At 37.4% G+C, this 25501-nt stretch overlaps 1 protein-coding gene and 1 non-coding gene across 8 annotated transcripts in view; both read left to right on the top strand.

Annotated features, from left to right (window-relative positions):
• MBNL2 (muscleblind like splicing regulator 2) overlaps window positions 1-25501 on the top strand; it is a 397414-nt gene that overhangs the window by 48222 nt on the left and 323691 nt on the right. The window lies entirely within an intron of this gene.
• On the top strand, window positions 15758-15856 carry LOC123569916 (small nucleolar RNA U13). Its single transcript, XR_006693798.1, has one exon. It is a non-coding gene; the product is annotated as a small nucleolar RNA U13 (small nucleolar RNA).

The raw sequence follows: 25501 nt of genomic DNA on the forward strand, positions 1-25501 counted from the left end.
GCCAGGATGGTCTCAATCTCCTGACCTCATGATCCTCCCGCCTTGGCCTCCCAAAGTGCTGGGATTACAGGCGTGAGCCACTGTGCCTGGCAAGAGCCGAAAGATTCTAAGAGGGCTGTTCCACAATGAAATGAAACAGCATTTGGCCAGAGGAATTTTCCTGTTCCTGTGGAGAGTTTAAATAAAAATATAAGACAGAACAGATATAGTCAATTTAGCAAGCAAAAGTTAAAAGAGAGTAACATAAAACAGGCCAGTTTTGATGGCTTATACCTATAATCCCAGCACTTTGGGGGACTGAGACCAGTGGATTAGTTGAGTCCAGGAGTTCAAGACCGTCCTGGGCAACATAGCAAAACCTCATCTCTACAAAAAATATAAAAATTAACCAGGCATTTGGCACATGCCTGTGGTCCCAGCTACTTGGAAGGCTGAGATGGGTGGACTGCTTGAGCTTGGGAGATTGAGGCTGCAGTGAGCTGTGATCATGCCACTGCACTCCAGCCTGAGCAATAGAGTGAGACCTTCTCTCAAAAAACAAACAAACAAACAAACAAACAAAAAAACCCCACAAAACATTTAGTAATTAGATAAAAACAAGAAGACATGAGACAAAAAAAACACAATGTTGTTCACCTTTGAGTAATATTTATGTCATAATAATAGAAACTATGAATATTGACTGAATGAATAAGTATATTAGTATTTTGAGAAAATGGGGGGAGAGATGGTAGAAAATTAAATCTCATCTATCAATATATACACCTACTATGTACCCACAAAAATTAATTTTTTAAAAAACGTTAAAAAAAGAAAATCTCATCTATCATAATACAAATCTATAGGTATCTAAAATTTAAAAATGAAAAAATAACATTATGAGACTATTATTTTAAAACATAAGGTAAATTCCCAAAAAAAGCCAAAAGATTTTTAAGTGAGGGTTAAAAATGGACAGGGCAAAGAATCTTTGTTTTTCCTTATAAATCTAATAGGAAATTTTGACTTTAAAGAGCATGAACATGTTTTACTTTGATACAAAATAGTAAAAATATTTATCCATAAATAATGGAAGAAAGTATTAAAACAGATCTTTTTAGTTGTAATACAGGAAGTCTAAAAGCAAAAATGACTATTTAATGAAGGTTTGTTTCCATGATCCAGTTTTCTGTTTGTTTCCATGGTATTTTAGCAAATATTTTCATACAGTCTGAAATGGGCCTACTAAAACCCACTACAAAAACTAGATTCTTTGAAACATTAGAAATGTTTCTGAAAAGATAATTTAAGCATCTTAAGAGAAAAATTTACTGGAAAAAAAGCTTAAAAATTTAGCAATCTGTATGATAAGGTTTCAGTCACCTCAAGAAATTTCCCTCTTTAGCAACCAAAATTATAACCTCTCAAAGAAAAAAAAACTTTAAGTGACAATCTTTATTACTTTATAGTTCATTAATAATTTGATAATAATTCTATGACTTCTATGAGCTCTCTATGACATCATTTTTCCGGGGAAAGCTATTTATGAAAATTTAGGTATATTTTTGGAATATAATGATAATTTGTAATCTTTACAATATAATATTGAAATTATGACTTTATGATTGATCTTATGTCCATATGCAAAAATAAAGTTGTGTTTTTAAAAAGGGATCGAATCTATGTGTGTGATGAAGATTTATGTAAATAAGTAAAATAATTTCTAAAGTTGGTCTTTTAAACTTTTTTAAAATTATACTTTAAGTTCTGGGGTACATGTGCAGAATGTGCAGGTTTGTTACATAGGCATACACGTACCATAGTAGTTTGCTGTACCCATCAACCCGTCATCTACCTTAAGTATTTCTCCTAATGCTATCCTCCCCCTAGGCCCCAACCCCGCAATAGGCCCAGGTGTATGATGTTCACCTCCCTGTATCTATGTGTTCTCATTGTTCAACTCCCACTTATGAGTCAGAACTTGCAGTGTTTGGTTTTCTTTTCTTGTGTTAGTTTGCTGAGAATGGTGGTAGAAGAACCCTTAATAAGATTACCGGGAGTCATGCAAGTAAGGGCTATGCTTGTAAAAAATTTGGCTTTGAAGCCATTTATATATGCTCCATCCTGTCTTCCTTCCCACCTCTTTTCTTCCTTCCTTCTTTTTATTCTCATGCAAAATCAAATGGTAACTCTCTAGAGAGGGTATGTTCAATGATAGGTTCGTGTAAACAGCAACTATATTGATTATCTTAGTGAATCACCTTAATAATGACTGGGTTGATAATCCTGGTTATATCTCTCTTGGGAAAAGGGACTATTAATACTTGTTTAAGAAAATGCTTATAAGGATATATAGCAATAAGCCAGTTTTTCCCTAAACATGGTCCTACTTAAAACCTTTGTGTCTTTGTAAGAGTTGTTCCCTCTTCTGGAAGAGTTGTCTTTCTAGTCTACCTAGCAAATCTTAACAATCTTTTAAATTTGGTTTCTCATCAACTCTTCTGATGTTATTATACATGGTTTCTCTTAACAATCGTCACTCCTAAACTCTATTAGCCAGCCATCCTTTGCTCTGTAAAATGACCACAAAACGCCCAATACAGACTTCTAGTAGGATGTTCTGCAGTGCTACAGCTGGCTTTCCCATTAAATAAGTGTGGGTCATTAAAAGTCACTTCAAACCACTTATACCAGTGGTTTCTGTTGTTGTAATCATACAATTTAACTAATGCTTATCCAAGCCAAGAAAATGTGCATGGGCAGAAGATATATTTAATATCTTTCTGAAAGCTAATTTGAATGTTCTTTTGAGAAGACTCCATGAAGACTAAGTTCAAAAACACACACAAAGATGTTCAAAAACTAAATAGGAAAAAGAGATTCGAAAGTTTCCAAAACAATAAAAATCTAGAGGGATAGGAAACTCTGATGTTTCACAATAGTATCTTTTTCTTTGTAATTGAAAAGATAATTGTACATATTTAAGGAGTACAATGTAATATTTCTTTTTTTTTTTTTTTTTTTTTTTGAGATGGAATCTTGCTCTGTCCCCCAGGCAGGAGTGCAGTGGCACAATTTCGGCTCACTGCAAGCTCTGCCTCCTGGGTTCATGCCATTCTCTTGCCTCAGCTTCCCGAGTAGCTGGGACTACAGGTATCCGCCACCATGCCTGGCTCATTTTGTGTATTTTTTTTTTTTTTTTTTTTGGTAGAGAGGGGGTTTCACCGTGTTAGCCAGGATGGTCTTGATCTCCCACCTCGTGATCCGCCCACCTCAGCCTCCCAAAATCCTGGGATTACAGGCATGAGCCACCATGCCTGGCCCAATGTAATATTTCAATACATGTGTACAATGTATAGTGATCAAATAAGGGTAATTAGCAAATCTGTCACCTCAAACATTTATTATTTCTTTGTGTTGGGAACATTCACAATCTTAGTTCTAGTTCAAGAGCACTGCAGGGTGACAATAGTTAACAAAAATTTATGAATCTTTTTCAGTTCCCTGCTCTATAAATACATTGAAACTGAAAATCATGGAAGATACATTATAAATGTAGTTTACACAAGAAAGAGGCCTGTTTTCCAATTTGTAGGGTTGGACACACAAAAAAGTTTGGTTATTTTCCCAAAGATTAGTGGAAAATGAAAAGAAAATTAAAATTTGATTTTTTTTTTTTTAATGCTTAAGGCTTGCATGTCTTCTTTGGCTACCTATTTCAACTAAACTTTAGGATTAACCAATTAGCCTTACCCATTTCAACTAAACTTTTGGATTAACCAATTAGCCATGATAACATAAGTTGTGATTTTCTTTTTTTGTTTTTTTGTTTTTTTTTTTTTTGTTTTTTGAGATGGAGTCTCACTCTCTCACCAGGCTGGAGGGCAGTGGCACAATGTCAGTTCATTGCAACCTCTGCCTCCCAGGTTCAAACGATTCTCCTGCATCAGCCTCCTGAGTAGCTGGGACTACAGGCATGCACCACCACGCCCAGCTAATTTTTGTATTTTTAGCAGAGACTAACATGGGGTTTCACCTCGGCCGCTCAAAGTGCTGCAATTACAGGTGTGAGCCACTGCACCCAGCTGATAACATAAGATTTTTAAATGACTTCTATCATAATCACTTTCTCTTATGTCATACTTTTGCTCATTAACAAATACTATGAATGTTTATATCACCCCAAAATTCATACATTGATACCCACTCCCCAAAATGGTAATGTCAAGAGAGGGGGACTTTCGGGGATTATTAGTGAAGCAGCTCCATTGTCTGGGGTATATACTTTGGGGTACGTTGTCATGAGCCAGGAAAATTTAAGACATGGACACACATGAGGAGTTTAGGAGGGAAGTTTAATAGGTAGAAGGGAAGAGAAAGAGAACCAGTTTCCTCTATAGAGGAAGGGGTCTCTGAGTGGAAAGGACAGGCTGGCAGTGAATGTGCAAAGTTTTATAGTCCAGTTTGAAGAAGTGGTATCTGATTTACATAGGGCTCATAGATTGGTTGTATCAGGTATGACATTGACATAGTGCACAGGGAAGGCTGGTCACCCCACCCTAATCTTCTTATGCAAATGGGCTTTCCAGTTGATGGGTACCATCCTGTCTGTACCTTACAGCACATATGGCTGGCAGAGAAGGGAAGATGGAGCCACCATCTTGAAAATGTCTAGTTCTTAGTTCCTGCTGGCATTCATCCATGCAAGCTCCCAGCTTGCAGGCTGTTCTTTGTTAGAAAAGGATTTGGGGCTGCTTTTCATTAAAAAGAAAAGCCTTACCAAGGACTTCCATACCCTTGCTATCTGCCTAAGTGATTTCTTCTTAAATCCTGTATCATTAGGTCATGAGGAACCTGCCATCATGTGCAGGATTAGTGCCCTCATAAAAGAGGCTCAAGCGAGCCTGTTCACCCTTTTCGCCATTTGAGGACTCAGCAAGTAGATACCATCTTCAAAGCAGAGAGTGAGCCCTCAGCAGATACTGAATCTGATGGAAAATTGATCTTGGATTTCCCCACTTCTAGAACTACAAGAAATAAATTTCTGTGTTTATAAGTCATCCAGTATCTTGTATTTTATTACACCAGCCCCAATGGACTAAGACAACAAGTTAAATACTTATTCAGTGTATTCAATACTTTAGGCACTAGACTAAGTTCTGAGATAGAGCTATGAGAAAGGAAAATGTGGTCCTGCCTTCATGGGGCTTAAAATTGTTTAAGTTGTATTATTTTTCAACATCTCATTGAATTATAAATATGTTTACATGTATGTTTTCCATGCTCTTTGACAACTGCCTAAAAGGTAGGAAATATAATTTCTATTTTTTACAGTTTCGGTGCCTTACAAAGTATCTGGTACCTAGCAAAGACTAACTAAAAGTTGGTTGAACTGAATTACTAGACAAAGGCAAAAACGTTATTTTCTCTAAAAGTCCTAATATCTATGAGTTTATCTAGATCAATATTTTGCCTTATACTTTGTATATTTGTCTGCTGTAAACCAATGGCTGGAATTGAAGCTTAAGTGCATCAATAACTTTTTAATGAAAAAAATGACTACATGATTGCACAATTACATATTAATTGGGGCATCATTTATCAAGGGAAGTATTTACACAGCAAGCACCTACTTTCGGAAATTTTCACCATAGTTTGTCCTCAGCATGTCTCCAGCACAAAAGTTCAGCAAGGAAATAACCTCACAGTCATGCAAGTGCTGGAAAGTTAATGAATTTCATCTGCACAAAAGATGAGTCAGAATAACAATTCATTTCTAGTGAGGAAGGGCCTTTGAGCTGAGATTCTTCAAATGTTGTGTTCCTCCCCACACTTAACACTTTAATCCTATAATAACAGCCTGAAATATACATAAGAATTCCTTGGAACAGCTTGTACTTTTAACAAGTTTTATTCAGCTAAAATTCTCTTTATTCCTACCCAGCAGAAAAATCAATGAATAATCATATATGAAACCTTAATCAATATCATTGATAATTTAACCTCAAAGGTCTACATTATCCTCTCTGACTCCACAATGAAATCTGGTTTTGTTTTTAGGATTCCTTGCTTAATAAAATAATCTAAATGTTGTCAAGTATATTTGCTCTGTCATGTGGTCTTAACATCAGTTTTTGATGTTTCTTTGCTACCCATGGATGTCAAGATTTCTTTAGCAGATGGTGGAGTTTCACACTTCCAGTTTCTCAATATAACTGGAGCAGATATCTGGGTAACATGCAGCCATAATTTACTAAAAGTACAGTCACCTTATTGTGTTGTTTTTCTTGAGAAATTTAAAAATATAGAGAAGTACAAATAACATAGCAAGTATCCATGAACCTACCACCCATCATTGAAAGCTGTTAACATTTTGACACATTTGATTTGAATCTTTTTTTAGAAAGAAAATACAATAAGCATTATGGACAAAATCTGTAGCAGGACAAGCCGCAGACAAAACTCCTTAAGACACTAAGTTAAAGAAGGAAGGGGTTTATTCGGCCGGGGGCATCCACAAGACTCCTCTCTCAAGAGCTGAGCTCCGCAAGTGAGCAATTCTTGTCCCTTTTAAGGGCTCACAACTCTAAGGGGGTTCACATGAGAGGGTCGTGATCAATTGAGCAAGCAGTGGGTACATGACTGGGGGCTGCATGCACCAGTAATTAGACTGGAACAAAACAGGATAGGGATTTTCACAGTGCAATTCTTTACAACGTCTGTAATCTATAGATAACATAACCAATTAGGTCAGGGGTCGATCTTTAACTACCAGACCCAGGGTGTGGTGCCAGGCTGTCTGCTTGTGGATTTCATTTCTGCCTTTTAGTTTTTACTTTTTCTTTCTTTGGAGGCAGAAATTGTGCATAAAACAATACGAGGGGTGGTCTCCTCCCTTATTCCCCACCTTTGAGACTCTCACTCAATAGTGGGAGTTCTCACTTTCATTTTTACTACTTCTGTCTTCTTGCAAGACAGATTGATAGTGATTCATATAGTACACTTGTGCTGAAACATTTTGGTGAACTAAGGTAGCAATGAAGCTTTTTATCATTTGAAGAAGTACAGGTAGCAAACAAGGGAGCAGTAAGCAGGTTCCTATTACAATTATAACTCTTATTATAAGAGTTTCAAATCCTCCTAGTGCTGGGAACCATTTTCTAAACATGGCCCCAGGATCAAATCTATGCCACACTTGGATGGGCACATGTTCCAGTTTTGTCATATCTCTAACTATGTCTTCAACTACTTGCCTTTGATTACTTATGTGTAGGCAGCAATTAGTAAGGTTAAATTTCCTACAGACCTCTCCTTCAGCTGCTAGCAAGTAGTTGAGAGCTAATCTATTTTGATAGATAGCATTTCTTATCTGAGTTCCTTGCTGGGCCAGAATAGTCAAGGCTCTGCCAGTTTTATTAGTGAATGTTTTTAAGACAGCTTGTAACTGTATGATTCGGTTGATCATGTAAATGGGGATCCGGTATCCCCATGAGCAGTCTTGTGCCTAAGTAGCAGGCCCATAATATTGTATGATTCTCTCAGGGGGCCATTTTTCATTTTTTAAAATTTCTTATAGCTATGCTTTTCTTTTCATGGGAAGCAAGGACAGGGAAGCCCAGGAGCACACCTGTTTTTATGGGCAGAAGGAAGAAAGATGGTTTAATAGTGCTAATAACACAACTACCTGCCTTCTGGTCGGGTAATTTGGCATAAGCTCTATGCCCATATATCCAGTACAATCCAGTGGGGGTTGTCCAGTCCTGGTAGGACTCCAGGTGGGTCCACACAGTTTGCAACTTTGGGAATTTACTAAATGGATTTCTCTGTGTGATTTGAACTCTACTAAGTGACTGTTTTTGTGGTACCATTATACTATTTCTGTGGTACCATTATACAGTTTCTGTCTCAGACAACTAAGTCATCCTATGAGGTGAGTTCTTTTCCTTCTCTAGCTATGCAATATTGTCCAATAATTAAGGCTTTTAGGACCCAGAAATTATCACGGTGGTTCTTTTGAGTCAGGAATTCATCAGGAACTGGGTCTGTAGGTACTAATTCTCGGGCTTCCCATGGCCATTGATCTCCTATTACAGTTCCTCCACATAAATAACATGAAGTGACATTGAGAGACTGGGCTACATGCTCGGCTAATTGCAAAAACAAATTTCTTGTTTTTCCTGGATTTCTGGTACTGGCACATTTAGTTCAAGATAGAAAGTTTGAAACACTGGCTCAGGAGAGCGTTTGTAAACTTCTCCTTGAGCTAAGATATTTACTCGAGGATCCAATCCAGCCCTTTCGATTCCTAAGGTCACACGCTCTTCTTTTTTCCAGCGAGGATCAAAGGGATTGGTTATTACTAGCTCTAAGGGGTTACATTTTCCCTTAGTACAGGAAGGGCTATTTTTTCCTTTCTGAAGCTGGACTGGATCTTTTTCATTTTTTTTAATCCACGTGGCCTAAATGACACAAGACCAGTATTTACATTTCCACACAGTCCTAATTTATGACAGATGTACTTATTTTCTGCCATATAGCCTCTTTTCTAATTAAGAGAACTATACCTTATTCCTAACTTATTACTATTAATGACAGCACAGGCATCAAATTTTAAGGTGACTTGTTTGGGCACCCGTTTTTCTACTGTTTTGGCTAACACTTTACTCGTATCATTTATGAGCCTCCACCAGTCCTCAGTCCTTAATCTTATTTTTAAAACTGTGGTCATGGGAGGCTTAGATGGGTTACAACACATATCAGGTTGGTCATTTCCTGGGCTACATACCTTGTATAGAATAACATTATACAAACAAGTTCTTTTTAGAATTCCAGTACACTTACAATAACCATAAAATAATAGGACCATAGCAACCTTTTGTCCTATCTCAGTGACTTAATGTATACACTGGGAGCAGTCCTCAGTCTGAGGAAGGTTAGTTGAAGTCCTTACTGTAAAAGTACAAATTTTAAGGAAAATGAGTCCTGCGATGAGTTTTCTCATGCTTCGGCCGTGCGTGGACCAGTCAGCTTCCAGGTGTGACTGGAGCAGGGCTTGTCGTCTTTTTCAGAGTCACTTTGCAGGGGTTGACGAAGCTGCTTCCGTCCACATACCGCTCACAGTCTACTGATGTTTAAGGATGGTCTCAGAGGTTGGGCCTGCTAGAAAAAACTGAGTCCAACACCTCTACACAGTTATGTTTAACTGGGCTCTCTGATACTGGGAGCAAGGTGATGGGGTTTAGGGTGTTGCAAACTTCAGTGGTTATGTGGGAATTTTCACATAGCAAGCTTTGGTACTTGGTTATTCTAGCATTTGTTAACCAATGGTGCCCTTTGGTAGTCATTAAAGTTACCAAAGCATGGGGGGGCCTTTATATTCAAGTTTTGCCTAAGGGTTAGTTTATCTGCTTCTTGTGCTAACAGGGCCGTTGCTGATAGGGCCTTTAGATCTGGGGACCAGCCTTTGGAAATCCTGTCTAGTTGTTTTGAGAGATAGGCCACTGGCCTTGGCCAGGGCCTCACAGTCTGGGTTAAAACTCCAACTGCCATTTTTTCTTTTTCTGACACGTAGAGTGTAAAGAGTTTTGTCAGGTCAGGTGACTTCAGGGCTGGGGCCGACATGAGTTTTTCTTTTTACTCATGAAAAGCTCGTTGCTGTTGGTTGTAATAGATATAGTTTATCTAATCTACATTTTTATTAACTGTCATCTACCAAAATATTGACTCAAATCCTGCATCTATTTGATTTCAAGCTTTAAATTGATCTGGTATTCCTCGTGGGACTCCAATTGCATCTAAATAGACATGAGAGTTGAAAGACCCATAAGGGGCTTCTCTCGCTTTATGGTGTCTTATATTTTTTTCCTTCTGGTTGATGAAATGCCAGAGTGAAAGGGATAGCCAACTGGACTAAAGTACAAATGCCACTCCAGTTATTCGGCAGAGTGCCCAGGAAAGGTCCACCACGATACCACCACACATCCACTCTGGGATGAACAAGGGCTCACTGATTGATAAGCTCTTGAAAATTCTTAAGCCTGCTGCATCCTTTCAGGTCTCCAAGGAATGCTAAGTTTTCTCCCTGTCATGAGAGACACAAAGTGAACTTAGTGTTGGGAGGTGGAGGCCGGATGGCCCTCGGGGTCTGACCCGCAGGGTGCTGGACTTTGGGATATAGCAGAGAGAGTTTGGTATGACTTATTACTCTAGGGTTTAGAATCCTGGAAAAGAGCTACCATGTAGCCCACACCTGGTCGACTAGAGGACTACCTTAGTGGAAAGGGGACAATCTGGGCCTCTGGCCTGCCATGTGCACAAGCATAACAATTGCTTTTGTTTAACGTGCAGATGGAATATTTGATCCATTTTAACCAGGCATTTGCATCTTGGTATCTTGTCTTAATTGCTAACGTTTGTTTTAAGTCTTTAACTTCTATGATCCTCTAGTAAAATGAATGTATGGTTTTAGGAAATTATAAAAACCGGTTGGGGCAGTCCATCTTTAGTGGTCCAGAGAACATTGGACCAACTACAGCATGAAAGCTCTACATTGGGGGGCAAGACTCCTGGTTGGCACTAGGGTCTTTATCAAAATATCCCTGGATTAAATGGTCTTAGTTTACTAATGCCCAGTCTGAGGAGAGTCAGGAGGGACAGAAGTACTTTTCTGAAGTAAAAAGCTGTCTTTGACTTGGCAAGTCCCCACAGGATATAACAAGGCAAGCATTAAATGCAACAGTTTGAGGCAAAATTGACTTGGTTATGTTAATAACTAGATGGTCAACAATAGAATGAGGAAAGAAGAAAGAGTAATAGAATGGATGAAAAGGGTTAAATTTTTCTTAGCTTTAGTTTGGTTGGGTTTTTCCCTGGGACTATGGTCTACGACTCTGGAGTGGGTGGTGCTTTCCTGACTCGAGTGTGATGAGTCCATCCATTTTTTTTTTTTTCTGTACGAACAGCAGCAGTCTTGGTGGCTAGCAGCACAAGGTAGGGTCCTTCCTAGGCTGGCTCGAGTTTTTCTTTTTTCTACCTTTTGATGAGAACGTGATCTTCAGGCTAGTGCTGGTTTACCAGAAATTCTAGGGGTGATACATGTGCTAAAAGACTTTTAGCTTTTGAGAGAAAGGAAAATGGAAGATAAACCAAGAATACAAATTTTAAGAAATTGACCTTTCCTTAAGGTCAATTTCTTAAAAAGGTATCTTAAGGGACCTTCCTCTTAAGGGACCTTGGCAGTGGACTTTATAGTGCTTAGTGCCTTTTTACTGAGAAATTTCCTTTAGCACCTAATTTTATTAGTTTTTAAACCTGAGAAAGCCAAATACCATTTTACATTTAACAATACTTCTCGTATGATTTTTATACCAGATAAACTAAATTTTATCTTTATATTAGTGTGTTATTAATGTTAAACCTATTTTAATAGACATATTTATCTAATTTTGTAGACATATTTATCTAATTTTTAATGTTTGACTGTAAGGTAAGATTTTATAGACTCTTTTTAACCTTTTATAATTTTTGCTAAAGAGCAGGTTGGTGCTTTAAGAAAAATCTGTTATGCTTTTACTTTAATGTCCAGTTCACAGAAAAACTGAATGATACTTCTTTAACTTTAGCTAATATGTTTACACACATAATTTTCTTTACAATCAACGTTTTAAAACTTGCTCAAACCTTCAAAACAATAATTTTTTTAACTTTTTAATGTTGGTAAAAATGTACATTCTTATGCCTCCTTATAATCCTTTTACCAAAGGTATATTTTACTTTTCTTACACACCTTGCACATAAACTGTTTTTTTTTTTTTAATAGTTTTACAGTCAGGAGGCCTAATTACTTTTAAATTATACAACATTTTTTGCATAAATTCTTTTTTATAACATTTTTCTCTTTCATGACTTTCACAGACAATTCTTCGACATGCCTCAAACTTTCTGACAGATGCTGAGGTGGGCAGATCACCTGAGGTCAGGAGTTCGAGACCAGCCTGGTCAATATGGTGAAACCCCATCTCTACTAAAAAAATACAAAAAATTAACTGGGTGTCATGATGCATTTCTGTAATACCAGTTACTTGGGAGGTGGAGGCAGGAGAATTGCTTGGACCCGAAAGGCAGAGGTTGCAGTAAGCTGAGATTGCACCACTGCACTCCAACCTGGGTAACAGAGTGAAACCCTGTCTCAAAAAAAAAAAAAAAAAGAAAGCAAAAAACAGGAGCCAGCATCAGGGTCTTATCTCACAGCTGGGATGGAGTTCTTCACTGTGTTTTTCTGTGCTTTTAGTGTAATCATCACCCAAAGAACACACATTGTATGCATTAGGTAATTTCTCATCCCTCACCTGCCCCCACTCTCCCACCTTTCTGAATCTCCAAAGTCTATTATTCTATCTTCTATGTCCATGTGTACACATTATTTAGCTCCCACCTGTAAGTGAGAACATGCCCTATTTGACCTTCTTTTTCTGACTTACTTTACTTAAGACAATGGCCTCCAGTTCCATCCATATTGCTGCAAAAGATATGATTTCATTCTTTTTTAGGGATGAGTAGTATTCTGTATTCCATGTTGTGTGTGTATACGTGTGTGTGTGTATATATATAAAAAATATGTATATATGTATATATCTCATACCATATTTTCTTTATCCAATTATTCATTGATGGGAACTTAGGTTGATTCCACATCTTTGCTATTGTGAATACTGCATTAATAAACATGTGAGTACAAGTATCTTTTTTTTATAATAATTTCTGTTCCTTTGGGTAGATACCCAGGAGTAGGACTGCTGAATTGAACAGGAGTTCTAATTTTAGTTCTTTGAGAAATCACTATACTATTTTCCGTAGAGGTTGTACTAATTTACATTCCCACCAGCAGTAGGTAAGCGTTCCCTTTTCTCCCCATTCTAGCCAGCATCTGTTATTTTTTGACTTTAGAAGGAGCCTTGCTCTGTTGCCCAGGCTAGAGTGCAGTGGCGCGATCTCGGCTCACTGCAAGCTCCGCCTTCCGGGTTCACGCCATTCTCCTGCCTCAGCCTCGGGAGTAGCTGGGACTACTGGCGCCCCCCACCACACCCGGCTATTTTATTTTTGTATTTTTAGTAGAGACGGGGTTTCACCATGTTAGCCAGGATGGTCTCGATTTCCTGACCTTGTGATCTGCCCGCCTTGGCCTCCCAAAGTGCTGGGATTACAGGCGTGAGCCACCGTGCCTGGCCCGACTTTTTTATAATATCCATTCTGAGTGGTGTAAGATGGTATCTCATTATGATTTTGGTTTCCATTTCTCTGATGTTTACTGATGTTGAGCATTTTTTCATATGCTTTTCATTTGACCATTTATATATCTTTGTAAAATGTCTGCTCATATCTTTTGTGTACTATTGAATAGGTTTTGTTATTTTTGTTGTTGTTGAACTGTTTGAGTTTCTTTTAGGTTCTGGATATTAGCCCTTTGCCAGAGGTATAATTTGCAAGTATTTTCCCCCATTCTGTGGGCTGTCTGTTCACTGTTATTTCTTTTGCTATGCAGAAGCTTTTTAGTTGAGTTAAATTTGTCTGTTTTTGTTTTTGTTGCATTTGGCTTTGTGTTGTTAGTCATGAATTCTTTGCATAGATCATTGTCTAGAATTGTTTTTCCTAGGTTTGCTTCTACAATTTTTATAATTTTAGGTCTTACATTTACTTCTTTAATCAATCTTGAATTAATTTTTGTATACAGTGAGAGATAGGGGTACAGTTTTATTCTTCTACATATGTCTATCCAAATTTTAAATCCAAATAAAAAGTCCAAGAAATCACATGGATTGATAGAATTGGAATAACATAAATTTTCTTTGTCATTATAATCATTGTGCTATCACTGTTTATTTCTAACTTGCAGCTTAAACACAGAATATGTGGTGACACAAACAGCTCCTGAAGCAAACTCAAACTTTTCCAAACCAGTACAACATTACTCTTGAAAAGAATCCCATGAGGTAGGCGGATCACATGAGACCAGGAGTTCAAGAGCAGTGTGGGCAACATGGCAAAACCCCGTCTCTACTAAAAATACAAAAATTAGCCCAGCGTGGTGGTGCGCACCTGTAATCCCAGCTACTCAGGAGGCTGAGGCAGGAGAACCTCTTGAACCCAGGAGGCGGAGGTTGCAGTGAGCTGAGATTGCACCACTGTACTTCAGCCTGGGCAACAAGAGCAAAACTCTGTCTCAAAAAATAAATTAATTAAAAATAAAAGAATCCCATGTAGCTAATTCTGCAGATGTTGAGGGCTGACTGTGTAACTGAGAGATCTCTGAATTAACTTCATTTAAACACAGTTTATTAAAGAATAGGTAATGAAATTGTGGTTACCAGGGGCTGGGGAAATGCGGAAATGTTGGTCGAAGTATACCAAGTTTTAGTTGGCCTAGAGGAATGAGTTCTGGAGATCTGTTACGTGGCATGGCAACTATAATTAGTAATAATGTATAGTATACTTGAAAATTGCTAAGAGAGTAGATTTTAAATGTTTTTATCGCAAAAATGATAAGTATGTGTGGTGATGGATATGTTCATTAGCTTGATTCAGACATTCTGTATGTTTGATACATATATCAAACCATCACAGTGTCCACCATAAGTATATACACTTTGTCATCTGTGAATTCACATAAATAAATAAATACAATTTTTGAAATCTTATTAAAAAATGTAAACATAGAAGGAACTGATTTTTTTCACAAAGGAGCATTTTATCACTGACATTGTTTGAAACTACAGACTCATGGTGATAATACAAAGCAGACTAATGCTTAGCTGTCTTTATTATTGTTTCCAAAACTGTGTATAAGCACTGCACTCCTTATTACCTATTCTCTGGGTGGATTTCTTCCACTGCCTTACCCTTGTTATGCCATCGTTAGCAACCCATGGCAGTAGCCTCTGTTGAAGAAGGCTGGTGATAGTTAAGACACCACAGTCTGAACCCAAGCAGTCCAGTTTAGTTTCTGCCCATCGCTGGGACCTCTTTAGTACCTCTGGGTCTCCATTTTCCTCAGTCTAGTAGAGGTTATTCAGGGTGTCAGAGACGGGGGAGGAGAACATCTCCATGGTTTCCATGCAAAAGCATGCTAGGCTCTCAATGTCCACACAGCTCTCTTGTCACCCCCACCCCCACCCCCACACCACATGGCTGGATTAGAAAGGGTGTGGCCACCTGAAAAGATTTTACTTATCATTGTTGCGTCTATATTCAAAGTGATTGATATATCTTTCATTTTTTCGTAGTTAATTGTCTTGGTTTGGTATCAATGATATGTTGTAGAACAAGTTGGAAATTTTCTAGCTCTCTGTTCTTTCAAACAATGTAAATACAGAAACCCAGCTCCTTGAAGTTGTTATAGATTTCACCAATAAAATTCTCTGGACTGGAACCTTTGGGTGGGGTAATATTTGACTTAATTTTTTAAATTAAATAAAATTAAATTTAGCCTCTGTAAAAATTACATATGACACATAAATAATTTAATTAATATGGAAAAGGCAAAGATGAGAAAGATGAGGGTAAAATACTCAAATCCCATCACACGTGAATAATCATTAACATTCATACTTTTGTAAAAACCAAATAATGTATTTTTCAATAAAAAGATTAAATGTAACTTATCCAAATTTAATAGAAGAAAAATAAACTGAAGTAAAACCAGTGAGATCACTTAATCCTCACATAAATGTTTCTTCACTCCATGAGATATTTCCCAACAAAAGATTCTTCTAGAGTCTTCTAGATTCTTTTATGGTTCAGAGCATGATAATTGGGTTTTCACGCTACGTGTGAGATGTACCTCCCTCAAACCTTAAGACGTCAGCACATTACCAATCCGACATGAAGATACCAGGGAAGATACTAAATAAAACACTCAGTGTAGAATCACCACATCTCATTAAAAACGCAATATGATTTTAGGTGGTATCAACTGCTTACCTGCAGGGCTAGCTGAATGCATTAGCAATTTCATTCTTCTTCCTATTTCAAGTATTTGTATTCTGTAACCATAATTCCCAAAGTTGTTTAGAATTTGTTTTATCTATAAATCAGTTCAATGCTCACCACCAGGGCAGAGCCTTCATTTCTAAGTTCTTTATTTTACTTCATCTCTAGGTTTTTGTCATCAAGGAATTTGCTGAAGAGGGCTCATACCATATTTCATGGGCCAGCCTGAAAGTTTCCTAAATCTTTGAAAGCAAGGCTGACTTTGTTAGTGTGCAACCCATGCAGTAATACAGAATCTTGCACTGAGACAAGAAGTATACCCCATGCTTGGGCTAATTCATGTTCTGCTGTCATCATTTTGAAATTCTTAATATATTTTGTATCTAGGGGTACCTCGTATTCATTTTTGCTTTGGGCCCCACTAACTATGCAGCTGGTTTTGATGGAAAGACATTTGTTTTGACACGGTAGCGCTCAGTCACTCTCTCCTTCAGAACATAGCAGCAAATGCCTGCTAATAATTGACATCACCATAGAGAAGTTGGAGGTCTGCCTAATGGCTTTCTCTATTTAGGCTATTTGATATTGAAACTTGGATGCCTGAAGAAACCTGTTTTTATCTTTGAAGTGCGACCACTAAACCAGAATATTTCTCTGGGTTAAGCCTCCTACATTGCATAGTTTGGGGACCACAGTGTGGCCCTGCTTCAATCTGAAGATTTGTTTCAGGGAATTATTCTTATGTAACATATTTAGGTATTTTTTTCCGACAGTTGAGAGGCCGGCCCACACCTCCATATGTTCTTGATTAAGCTGCTCTCCCCTTGGACCTCAAACTTCTATCCATAACAGCCAAGGGGAGGCTCAAACCCTCTCCCTCCAGGAGAAAGAGAGAAGTCTCTTGAAAAAGCAGAATGAAACCCTGACCCCAAATCCCTCTCTAACTAATTTATGGTAAAATTCCTTGAAAAAGCTGTCTATTATTACTGATCCCAGCTTTGGAGTGGTGGTGGCTTCCTGCTGCTGCTAATCTCTTGGCTCAACAAAACCCATCTGTCATTGCAGCTTCTCTCACACGTGGAAACAATTTCTTGCACTCTAGCCCCCCAACCCTGTTTTAAATAATTAAAGTAGTTTTCCTTTCTTTGGGTGACTCCTGACTGATGGACACATAGGAGACTATTTTAGTAACAGCCATTAGATGGTGTTTATTATTCTTATTGTTTAAATACCATATATCTTTTCTGATTTTTTTTTTTTTTGTCTGCCTGGTCTTTCAGTTGCTCGACAGCTGAAGTTTCCCATCGTATTGACAATTTTGCCAACTTTTCCTTATAGATCTATAATTTAAAAAATATTTTACTATGGTTCTGTAATATATGCTAGTCAAGGAATATAAGATTAAAATGGTTGTATGTTTCAAGTTGGATCTCAAATCAATTTTTGCCCAAAGAATTGCATGAGCCCTTCCAGGCTTAAGTGGCCTGAAGGCTCCAGTGGGGAAAAGTGCGGTTTTAGTCTGCACATTTCTTTTCTGTGTGTAATATTTTTCTTTCTCTGGTTTCTACACCCTTCTGATCCAGTCTGCTTTTTCTTCCAAACATTGCTCAAAGTTTCTGGTTCTCTACTTTTGCACTTTTCCCCAGCAAGGTGATGGATGTAGTCTTTCTCATTGTGTGTGTGTGTGTGTGTGTATTTGACACACACATACAGATATTTCCATTCCAGTGGAATGAATAAAGCAAACTGTCCTTCCTGGGACTGTTTCTGTGGTATTGAAATCATCAGTTTAAAAGCATTTACCGCTAACATAATAAGGGCTTAATTTTGGAGAAGTAATTATTCAATAACAGTTTTAATTTTTAATAGTTATTATTTCTATTGAGAGAAATAGAAAGATTTCTGTTCTTTCAAGTCATTTTGATAATATATCTATTCTATAAAAGTGAACTTTTATCAAGACTTTCAAATCTACTAGCGTTATTTTATTGTAATTCATTTAATTTTTAAAATGTAAAACTCCTTAGTTTAGTTTATGTATTCTTCTGCATAGCTAAGGAGAGTCAGTGGCTTATTAACTTCTGCATAGCTAAGGAGAATCATACACTTTTATTCTTTTATAAATGAATAATTTTAAATTAAATTTTATAAAATATATTTTAAAATACAAGATACATAAAGAAAAAGCTAACACCCCTCCCTCATTCTACCCTGTATTTCCCTGAGGTCATCCTAACAGCTTAGTGTTACTGCATTTCTGTCCTCTTCTGCAAGCCTGTGTGAACACAAGCACACACACACAGGTTTTTGTTGTTTGCTTTTTGTACAGTATACGCATTATCCTTTAACTTCCGGTTTTCAGTCTTGAGGTATATTGGGCACCCCTTCAAGTTAGGATGCATCCGTTTCCTTCACTCTTTTTAATAGCTGCATAGTATTCTATTGTGTGGACATATCCTGAAACATTCAATCTCTCTACTATTGAGGGACATTAGAATTTCCATTTTTGAAACTGGTGGAAATTATGTTAAGTGAAATAAACCAGGAACAGAAAGTTAAACACCACATGTTCTCACTCATATGTGGAAGCTAAAAAAAAGTTGATCTCATAGAAATAAAAAGTGGAGCAGAGGATATGAGAGGCTGGGACTGATAGGAGGAAGGGAGGGACAGGGAGAGATTTATTAAAGGATACAAAATTACTGCTAAATGGGAGGAATAGTTCTAGTGTTGTATAGCACTGCAGGATGACAATTTTAACAATAATATAATATTAATAGTTTCAAATAGCTAGGAGGAGGATATTGAATGTTCCTAAAACAAAACAAAAAAAAAAAATTTTTGAGACGATGGATATGTTAATTACTCTGGTCTCATTACTATCTATTATAAGTATCAAAACATCACTACGTACTTCACAAACATGAACAATTATTATTTGTCAATTAAAAAAATAAAATTGAATGTTTACTTTTGAATACTACAAGCTATTCTGCAATAAAGTTTTTTCTATGTGATTTTAAATGTATATTATAGATTATCTCTAGAATATTCCTAGGAGTGTGCATTTTTCACATTAATATTTATTACCAGATTATTTTAGTAGCAATTTAACTTTCTCCAGCAGTGTAAAATAATGACGATTTCCTCCTATCTCCTTCAGCAGTGAATAGTATCAGTAATTTTTAATTGGTACTAATCTTCTAAGTGGAAAGGTTATCTACATATTTTAATATGCATTTATGTGGATACTAATGATATTGACCTTTTACAATATATTCGTAGGATCCGTCACATTTCCTTCTTTATCAATGCCCTGGTCACATCCATTCATTCCTTGGATTTGTATGTTGTAGGCACTCTATATTTGGCAGACTAACCCACTGTGTGGGTCATTTGTTCATCTGATTTACAGCCATGGAGTGCCTACTACTTACCGGGCACTTTTGAAGGTAGGGAGTGCAGTGGTAAACAAAGTACAGTATGTGTTCTCGTGAAGCCTACATTCTACTGGGAGAGGCAAGGAACGAGTAATCTAAAGCCATATAATTTCAGGTAATGTCAAGTAGTGTGGGGAAACATGATAGATGGAAAATGACAGGGGTGAAGGTTTCAAATATGGTTTGAGTAAACCTTAAAACACTTGAAAAATTTCCTAATGACATGAAGAAAAAGTCGTCGTAAAACCTGAGGACGGTGTATTCCAGGCAAAGGAAGTGCACATGCTAAGAGACAAGCTTGACTTGTTTGGAGAACAGCAAGAAAGTCCATGTAGCTGGAATGCAGTGTTGGAAGTGAGCTTGCAGAGGAAAAAGCTGGAAGCTTGAGGAAAGCCAGGTCATTTAGGGCCTTAGAGGCATGGGGGAAGAGATTACGTTTTATTTTAAGTGAGATGGTATTATACTGGAGGCTTACAACTAGAGGGAAACCATGGTCTGATCTATGTTTTCTTTTGTTTTATCATATTGGTCATTTATGGAGAATAAAATGGAGGAAGTCAAGAGTGTGATGGGGAATGTCGTTACAAAGCCATTGTAGTAATCTAGGAGCAAGATTATGGCAGTTCAGTGATGAGAACAGTGTAAGGAACAAGGACAAATGGGTGTCTAGGGGATGTATTCTTTTGTTTTTTTTTAGACAGAGTCTCGCTCTGTCGCCCAAGCTGGAGTGTAGTGGAGCGATCTGGGTTCACTGCAAGCTCCGCCTCCCGGGTTCACTCCATTCTCCCACCTCAGCCTCCTGAGTAGCTGGGACTACAGGTGCCCGCCACCATGCCCGGCTAATTTTTTGTATTTTTAGTAGAGACGGAGTTTCACCGTGTTAGCCAGGATGGTCTCGATCTCCTGACCTCGTGATCTGCCAACCTCAGCCTCCCAAAGTGCTAGGATTACAGGCATGAGCCACCATACCCAGCCCTAGGGAATGTATTTTGAAAATAATGCAAAGCAGCTTTTTCAGTGGCTGGAGGTAGAATGTGAGGTTTCAGAAGGAATTAAGGGTGATTCTCAGGTTTTTGGCTTAAACAAAAACTTGGTGCTATTAATATTTACCTATCTTAGTCCATTTGTGTTGCTATCAAAGAATACACGAGGCTGGGTAATTTATAAAGAAAAGAGGTTTATTTGGCTCATGGTTCTGCAGGCTGTGCAAGCATGGCCCCAGCATCTGATTCTGGTGAGGCCTCAGGAAGCTTCTACTCATAGTGGAAAAGGAAGGGGAGCCTACATGCAGAGATCGCATGGTGAGAGACAGGTGGAGGAGGTGCCAAGCCCTTTTCACCAACCAGTTCCTATGGGAACTAAGAGCAAGAGCTCACTCACTATCACAAGGACAGCACCAAGCTATTGTGAAGGATCTGCCCCCAAGACCCAAATGCCTTCACCAGGCCCCTCTTCCAACACCAGAGATCAATTTCAACATGAGACTTGGTGGAGCCAAATAAACCATACCAAACCATAACATTAGCAAAACAAGTATTGCTGGAGTGGGGATGGGGAAGGGTTTTGAGAATGAAAATCAAAGGTTCTTGATTGGACATGTTGAGATGGAGATGCCTATTAACCACAGGAAGATGCTGGTTCGTGTTGGAAAGATAAGTTCAACTGTCAGGGGAGCAGTTCAGATGGAGATGTTAAATTGTTAATCTTCAGGGTGTAAGTAACATTTGGTGGCATGAGATCCCGTGGAATCACCAAGGGGGCATCTGGAAATACAAAAAGAGCTAAGAAATGAACTCTGGGGTACTCCAAAATTTAGAGGGAGAAGAGAGGAGTAAACTGAGTTAGAAAGCAGCAATCAGTGAGTGAGGTAGAAAAGAAAGCAGGATAGTGTAGCATTGTAGATAAAATTCAAATACTTGGAGATATTTCAAGGATGATGGTGCAGTCAACTCTGTTAAATCCAGTATCTGTTTAAAATATATTTTCTGGTCCACTGTTCATCTTTTGACTCTCTTTAGGATGTATTTTGTAGTAATAAGATTTTTTAATATTCAAATATTTTTTTACTTTGTGGTTTTTGAGTTTCCTAATCTGTGTAAGAAGTTCTTCTCCAGCCAAGGATATATAAGTACATAATTTCTTCAAATATTTTTATTGATTTTACTTTTACATGAAAATATTACATATAGGGGTCTGGTTTCATTTCTTTTAGATGGAGAGCCAATTATGCTAGCATCAGCATTAGAGTGTCTTTTCCTCAAGAAATTGAAATATGTCTTTGGCATCTGTCAAATTTATATATTTTTCTGGATCTATTTCTGGATACTTATTCCACTAAATGGTTTGCCCTATTTATGATGACTATAGAGTAACAAATATTATTAGCCCATCTTGGGTCAGGTGTCCATTCCTGGTCTAATCAACTCTGGCCAGGAAAAGTGGCATGATATGGCATCACATCTCTCAGTTGTAGACACAAATAATCTGAGAAAAATACAAGCAGAGCAGACAAATTGATCAGCGTTTTCACATACTCCAGCAAAGATTTTCCTCTCATAAGTTCCAAACAGTGTAAGGACCACCATATTTATGAAATCTCTCTAAGTATCATTACAGATACAATATTTCAATTCCTTTAATCATACAATTGTTATCTCTGGTAACAATCAGTGAAAAACAGAAAATATTCATATATGTCAAACAATCCTTTAGTTTTTGTACCCTTTCAATCCTCTTTGGATTCTGAAATTTATTTTCAACCCGCAGAAAATAAATAGTACATAAGATTTGGTAGTTTTAAACAGAAGTACCTTTTGAGATTACATCTCTATTAATTCCTGTTGTGTTGCTCTGTAGCTGATTTGTGTTACCCTTGGAAAGCTAGTTTCATGCCCCAGAGGAAATTCACCATGACCACTACCAGTATACCACAGGCAATTCTCTACCTTTCTTTAAGTGGGATGGAAAGAAATAATAAAATCATGTAAGGTAAACTTGTAGTTCAAAATCTAAATAGCGCTAAAACTAGCATGAGTCACACGTATAACTGAGTCATAGTGGTATTAAAATCATCACATATCCACGTAAATTCAGGGTAGCACAGAAATAGGACATAGTCGATCTTCATTATTCATAGATTCCATATTTGCTAATTTACCTACTTGCTAAAATGTATTCGTGACCCCAAAATCAATACTCGCAGCTCTTTTCTAGTCATCTGCAGACATGCCCATAGGGGTAAAAATCCGAGTCTCTCGCTGCTCATGTGCCAGATGAGGTGGAAACAGGGCGACCCTATCTTCTAGCTTCAGCTCTCAGACAGCCAACAGGTGTCCTTGCACAGCCTGTGCAGTGACTTTTTTTTTTTTTTTCATTTTTGTGCTTTCTGTTGATGATTTCGCTCTTTAAAATGGCCCTCAAAGCATATTGTGGAAGTGTTATCCAGTGTTTCTGAGTACAGCAAGGCGGTGATGTGCCTTCCGGAGAAAATACATGTATTAGACATGACATGAGTTATAGGGCTGTTGAGTATAAGTTTAATGTCAATGAATTAACAATATATAGTAAATGGGTGCCTTTAAACAGAAATGCAGATAAAATAAACTTATATATTGATCGATGAATGAAAATGTGACCCAAGGCTCACAGGAACTTAAGCCTGTATTCTTCCTGGAGCAATGATTCAATATTTGCTAAATCAGCATTTACAGCAACTTTATAAAACATAGCTAATGCGAATAACAAGAATAAGCTGTATTTCAGACAGGTGCACATTTTGAGAACAAATGCTTGACACTCAAACCATTTTTGGTAGTATTCACACAAAATAGATTAAGTAAGGTCTGGCTAGGTACTTTCTTTTAAAATCCCAGACACACAACTCAACTGATGACCAAGTTGATGCTTTAATATTAGCTAAAAACAATGATTGCCTCCTTCTTACCGAGCCAATACTGAAAGGAGAGTATTGGGCTATTAGAGGCACATTTCCAATGGAAACTGTAATAGCAGTTGTCTTAGAATTTGGAAATTGTTAAAGATACCTTTTTACATTTGCTTTTCTTTCTGCAAATAGCCATTCAAAGTGGGTCTATTTCATGAATTATTCTACCATTGTATTGATGCTGAAAGTAAAGCACAGATAATCCAAAGAAATCTTTTGATATCTATTTTCTATTGAACAGGTGATACATTAAAAACACATATAGCAAGTAATCCAGGGAGTCAACACAGAACTAAAATGATCACTTTTACAATAGGAAGAGGATTGATATCTGTGGTACCACCATTAACATTACAATAATAGTCATTATTAAGAACCTGAACCCAGCAATCTAAACTACTGAGTTTTCTTTCTAATGGATATGCTTCCCCTTACTTAGAAAGCATTTTATTTAAAAAAGGAAAAATGAGAGTGCCTCATTATTTCTTCAAAGTATAAATACAGCACTGACTGCATATTAGCTCTGAAGTGTTCCCAGGTCAGTTCAAAGGGTGGGTGCTCTCATGTATGTGAGCATACACAGAAATAACACTAATAATAAATTAAAAGATGCAAGAGATTATTTTCCAAGCTGAAAGCACAGGCTAGGTTTTTGCTTTGTTTTCATACTTAGAATTTTTCTCTCTGCTATTATAAGAATAAAATTCTTAGTTTAGATGTATCAGATGTATAGTCCACATTGACTATTAAACATAGAAAATGAGAATTTAATTATGACTACATCAATGGTCCTTCATAATCTTATCCCAGCCTTGAATCTCTTCACCACCCTTTGAACCTCCTTCAGTTGCTTTCACCTCCTGTCCCCTTTCTCTGTCTACCTCCCACCAGCCCTTACCCAAGAATTCTTTGAACTTCACGTTGTCATTATCTTACCTGGGACTATATCTTCCTTTTATATTATCCTTCCAGTTCCCATCCATTTCCTAAAACATTCCAAGAACCAATTGAAAATATGTCCTCTTTCTCCTGACTACCAAATTGTGCCTATAATTTACCCCATCTTTGTGGCATTTTAGAACATAAATTTACATGTTACATGTATGTGTATGGTTGACATACCTGTAGTTATGTTAAGTAAGGTTTTTCTACCTCAGTAAGATTTGCGGGCATAGGTCTCTTGCTATATTTTTTATTCTGTTTTCCTGAGCACGTAAATTTTCAACAAGCTCCTCTGAGTTGCATTGTATTTCTTAATGGGTATAACTACAGACCAGGTATGGGAGAATCAGACTAAAGATGCAGGGAGATTTTCCAGGAGGAAGTTGGGAATAAGATAAAGGATTAAAGACAAAAATAATTTTACCTAAATGAGTGATATAATTCCTTTTATAATCATCTCTCCTAATTTTCCTACTTATACCCTACATGATAGCCAAGCTGCACACTTCCCCAAATATTGTTTCCTCCCTCTGTGGGTTTTCACATAGTCACCATGAGCTGGGCTCAAATCCCTGCTGCTCGATGTAAGAGCTGCTTGACCTTAGACATGTAACTTAACCTCTCAAAGTCTCAGTTTCCTTATCTGAAAAACAGAGATAAAACTGATACCTATAGCACAGAATTTCTGTTAAGACTAATTGATATTCATAATGCAAAATACCACACCCTTGCCATCTTTTAAGGCAGCGTTTATTAGATAATAGACAACAACTCATTGCGTTAGGAAATAAACTTTATGGGTTCCAACTAGGATTTTTGGTTAAGTGGAAATCAATAGAGTAGAGTAGAGTAGAATGGGACATAACAGAGCATATTCCCCATAATATGGGAAGATATTGTTTTGTGAAATTTTTATTCCAGATCTTCATTAATATGTGTTCTATACTGTGACATAAAATGTATTTCTCACTGAGGGTATAGGAATAAAAATAGTTGAAAACCAGTTAACATTAGTTTCAATTGCATGTCATTCATGAAGCTACTCCAGATTATATCACCCAAAAATGAACTCTCCTCTTCTGACCGTGAACTCTTTTTTATGCCACATTCTATGTCATATTAGAGACGCTTTTGTAAGTATCTCATTTTTACAGCAGAATCTCTTTGAGCATCTAGGGCATGCATTGTTCATCTCTGAATACTTGGCAGGGCT

This window comes from Macaca fascicularis, chromosome 17 (assembly GCF_037993035.2).
Source record: "Macaca fascicularis isolate 582-1 chromosome 17, T2T-MFA8v1.1".
NCBI classification, from domain to species: domain Eukaryota; kingdom Metazoa; phylum Chordata; class Mammalia; order Primates; family Cercopithecidae; genus Macaca; species Macaca fascicularis.